This window comes from Mytilus trossulus, chromosome 13, assembly GCF_036588685.1.
Source record: "Mytilus trossulus isolate FHL-02 chromosome 13, PNRI_Mtr1.1.1.hap1, whole genome shotgun sequence".
Taxonomy (NCBI): Eukaryota; Metazoa; Mollusca; class Bivalvia; order Mytilida; family Mytilidae; genus Mytilus; species Mytilus trossulus.
The window spans coordinates 63,111,360-63,116,359 of record NC_086385.1 but is presented as its reverse complement, the minus strand read 5'-3'; positions in this window follow the sequence as shown (position 1 = coordinate 63,116,359).

The following is a 5,000-nucleotide window of genomic DNA, read 5'->3' as shown; positions in this document are numbered from 1 at the left end:
TTATATATATCGTTTTTCCCGTGTTAACCTGTGCCGACTGGTCGGGGGGTCACCCGTTGTTGAGACGAGTGCGGTCCTCCCCGGGCCATGTGCGGACACAACTTTCTTCCGTGCGCCGGCCGTTTCCCGGTTGAGACCGGGGCGACCTTTGCGAGACGTGTCAGATGCGATGATACCAACGCTAGTACCGTGCGACTGATTTTTGCCTGCGTCTCTGGACCCATTGGTGGTTCGTACCCGGACTGCCGTGGTGACCGTAGCCGGAGGCGTAGGGTCGTGCAGCCACTATGTCGCCTTTACCAAGTGAATCGGGAACCGTGGAATGAACGAGAGATCGGACCGGCAAGTGCATGCCTCTCACCGTCCTTTACTATCGCGTCTATCCCTGACAGCGAAGATCGGGTCTTCACTGCTCCCATGATATGAAGTTGCACACGACGACTGGGGATTCCAAGATTTCAAAAATTTTCAAAATTTTTAAAAGACGGCACAGCCGGGGCAGGTGCGGTCGCCCGTCAATCCGACGATCCCCACTACCCATCCGACCCCTAACATGTGTGCCGTTCTGGCCCCGGAAGGAATTTTCGACATTTGAAAAAAAAAAAAAAAAAAAAAATTTCATCGGGCTTACCCGCGGCTGAGAAGGTACGTGGTCGACCTGATAGCGGTGCTACCGCATGCGATGGGAATTTTTTTTTTTTTTTTTTTTTTTTTTTTTTTCATCGGGCTTACCCGCGGCTGAGAAGGGACGTGGTCGACCTCGATAGCGGGGCTACCGCATGCGATGGGAAAAAAAAAAAAAAAAAAAAAAAAAAAAATTTTCATCGGGCTTACCCGCGGCTGAGAAGGGACGTGGTCGTCCTCGATAGCGGGGCTACCGCATGCGATGGGAAAATTTTTTTTTTTTTTTTTTTTTTTCATCGGGCTTACCCGCGGCTGAGAAGGGACGTGGTCGACCTCGATAGCGGGGCTACCGCATGCGATGGGGAAAAAAAAAAAAAAAAAAAAAAAAAAAATTTCATCGGGCTTACCCGCGGCTGAGAAGATACGTGGTCGTCCTCGATAGCGGGGCTACCGCATGCGATGGGAATTTTTTTTTTTTTTTTTTTTTTTTTCATCGGGCTTACCCGCGGCTGAGAAGGGACGTGGTCGACCTCGATAGCGGGGCTACCGCATGCGATGGGGGAAAAAAAAAAAAAAAAAAAAAAAAAAATTTTCATCGGGCTTACCCGCGGCTGTGAAGGGACGTGGTCGTCCTCGATAGCGGGGCTACCGCATGCGATGGGAAAATTTTTTTTTTTTTTTTTTTTTTTCATCGGGCTTACCCGCGGCTGAGAAGGGACGTGGTCGACCTGATAGCGGTGCTACCGCATGCAATGGGGAAAAAAAAAAAATCTTTTTTCAGCGGGCTTACCCGCGGCTGAGAAGGTACCGCGGGTATCAGTGTACGTGGTCGACCCGATAGCGGGCTACCGCGGGTAAAGGGACGTGGACGGCCGTGCTAGCGGGCTACCGCGGGTATCATCGTACGTGGTCGACCCGATAGCGAGCTACCGCGGGTAAAGGGACGTGGACGGCCGTGCTAGCGGGCTACCGCGGGTATCATCGTACGTGGTCGACCCGATAGCGGGCTACCGCGGGTAAAGGGACGTGGACGGCCGTGCTAGCGGGCTACCGCGGGTATCATCGTACGTGGTCGACCCGATAGCGAGCTACCGCGGGTAATGGGACGTGGACGGCCGTGCTAGCGGGCTACCGCGGGTATCATCGTACGTGGTCGACCCGATAGCGAGCTACCGCGGGTAAAGGGACGTGGACGGCCGTGCTAGCGGGCTACCGCGGGTATCATCGTACGTGGTCGACCCGATAGCGGGCTACCGCGGGTAAAGGGACGTGGACGGCCGTGCTAGCGGGCTACCGCGGGTATCATCGTACGTGGTCGACCCGATAGCGGGCTACCGCGGGTAAAGGGACGTGGACGGCGGTGCTAGCGGGCTACCGCGGGTATCCGTACGTGGTCGACCCGATAGCGGGCTACCGCGGGTAAAGGGACGTGGACGGCCGTGCTAGCGGGCTACCGCGGGTATCATCGTACGTGGTCGACCCGATAGCGGGCTACCGCGGGTAAAGGGACGTGGACGGCCGTGCTAGCGGGCTACCGCGGGTATCATCGTACGTGGTCGACCCGATAGCGGGCTACCGCGGGTAAAGGGACGTGGACGGCCGTGCTAGCGGGCTACCGCGGGTATCATCGTACGTGGTCGACCCGATAGCGGGCTACCGCGGGTAAAGGGACGTGGACGGCCGTGCTAGCGGGCTACCGCGGGTATCATCGTACGTGGTCGACCCGATAGCGAGCTACCGCGGTAAAGGGACGTGGACGGCCGTGCTAGCGGGCTACCGCGGGTATCATCGTACGTGGTCGACCCGATAGCGGGCTACCGCAGGTAAAGGGACGTCGACGGCCTCGGTAGCGAGCTACCGCGGGTAAGAAGGGACGTGGTCGACCCGATAGCGGGCTACCGCAGGTAAAGGTACGTCGACGGGCTCGGTAGCGAGCTACCGCGGATAAGAAGGGACGTGGTCGACCCGATAGCGGGCTACCGCAGGTAAAGGTACGTCGACGGCCTCGGTAGCCAGCTACCGCGGGTAAGAAGGGACGTGGTCGACCCGATAGCGGGCTATCGCAGGTAAAGGAACGTCGACGGCCTCGGTAGCCAGCTACCGCGGATAAGAAGGGACGTGGTCGACCCGATAGCGGGCTATCGCAGGTAAAGGAACGTCGACGGCCTCGGTAGCCAGCTACCGCGGGTAAGAAGGGACGTGGTCGACCCGATAGCGGGCTACCGCAGGCAAAGGGACGTCGACGGCCTCGGTAGCCAGCTACCGCGGGTAAGAAGGGACGTGGTCGACCCGATAGCGGGCTACCGCAGGTAAAGGTACGTCGACGGGCTCGGTAGCCAGCTACCGCGGGTAAGAAGGGACGTGGTCGACCCGATAGCGGGCCATCGCAGGCAAAGGAACGTCGACGGCCTCGGTAGCCAGCTACCGCGGGTAAGAAGGGACGTGGTCGACCCGATAGCGGGCTATCGCAGGTAAAGGAACGTCGACGGCCTCGGTAGCCAGCTACCGCGGGTAAGAAGGGACGTGGTCGACCCGATAGCGGGCCATCGCAGGCAAAGGAACGTCGACGGCCTCGGTAGCCAGCTACCGCGGGTAAGGAGGGGACGTGGTCGACCCGATAGCGGGCCATCGCAGGCAAAGGAACGTCGACGGCCTCGGTAGCCAGCTACCGCGGGTAAGGAGGGGACGTGGTCGACCTGATAGCGGGCTATCGCAGGTAAGGGAACGTCGACGGCCTCGGTAGCCAGCTACCGTGGGTAAGAAGGGACGTGGTCGACCTGACAGCGGGCTAGCGCGGGTATAAGTGTACGTGGACGGCCTGATAGCGGGCTACCACGGGCTTATGCGGGTCTTCACGTCCCTACGTAGACTTTAACCCGCGGTAGCCCGCAAAAGGCCGACCACGTACCTTTACCTGCGGTAGAGACCCGTGATCGCCCGCTACCAGACAGGCCGACCACGTACCTACACGTATCGAGGAATAATGCCAGCCTGGGTCCTGACACGGCCTAAGTAACAGGCTTTAGGGTTAGGGTTAGGGTTAGGGTTAGGGTTAGGGTTAGGGTTAGGGTTAGGGTTAGGGTTAGGGTTAGGGTTAGGGTTAGGGTTAGGGTTAGGGTTAGGGTTAGGGTTAGGGTTAATTTAGGGTTAGGGTTAGGGTTAGGGTTAGGGTTAATTTAGGGTTAGGGTTAATTTAGGGTTAGGGTTAGGGTTAGGGTTAGGGTTAGGGTTAGGGTTAGGGTTAGGGTTAGGGTTAATTTAGGGTTAGGGTTAGGGTTAGGGTTAGGGTTAATTTAGGGTTAGGGTTAATTTAGGGTTAGGGTTAGGGTTAGGGTTAGGGTTAGGGTTAGGGTTAGGGTTAGGGTTAGGGTTAGGGTTAGGGTTAGGGTTAGGGTTAGGGTTAGGGTTAATTTAGGGTTAGGGTTAGGGTTAGGGTTAGGGTTAGGGTTAATTTAGGGTTAGGGTTAATTTAGGGTTAGGGTTAGGGTTAGGGTTAGGGTTAGGGTTAGGGTTAGGGTTAGGGTTAGGGTTAGGGTTAGGGTTAGGGTTAGGGTAGGGGTAGGGGTAGGGGTAGGGTTAGGGTTAGGGTTAGGGTTAGGGTTAGGGTTAGGGTTAGGGTTAGGGTTAGGGTTAGGGTTAGGGTTAGGGTTAGGGTTAATTTAGGGTTAGGGTTAGGGTTAGGGACGGGCATCGTCAAGAGGCGGCTTAGGGTTAGGGTGTACGATGCCTGCCTGCCTTCGTTCGTTACGTTACGTTACATGAAATGTGATCGTTTCATCGAGAGACCTGCTGTACTATTCTTACGTGCGGCTTCCCGATGAAAAATTGTCAACCTGTAACACTTTTTGACTAGGCTATGGCTTTGGCCGGCCGCCGATGGTCGAGAGACCCGCGGTAACCTGTCCGCGTCTCACGTGCGACATCCCGATGAAAATTTCACCCACGTAAAAAATATTTACCGAGGGTATTGTTTGCCGGCCTGGATGGTCGAGAGACCCGCGGTAGCTCGCCTGCGTCTAACGTGCGGCTTCCCGATGAAAATTTCACCCTTCTAAATTTTTTTTTACCGGGGTATAGTTTGACGGCCTCGATGGTCGAGAGACCCACGGTAGCCTGCCTGCGTCTATCGTGCGGCTTCCCGATGAAAATTTCACCCTTGTAAATTTTTTTTTACCGAGGGTATAGTTTGAAGGCCTCGATGGTCGAGAGACCCGCGGTAGCCTGTCCGCATCTAACGTGCGGCTTACCGATGAAAATTTCACCCTCGTAAAAAAATTTTACCGAGGGTATAGTTTGACGGCCTCGATGGTCGAGAGACCCGCGGTAGCCTGCCTGCGTCTAACGTGCGGCTGCCCGATGAAAATTTCACCCTCGTA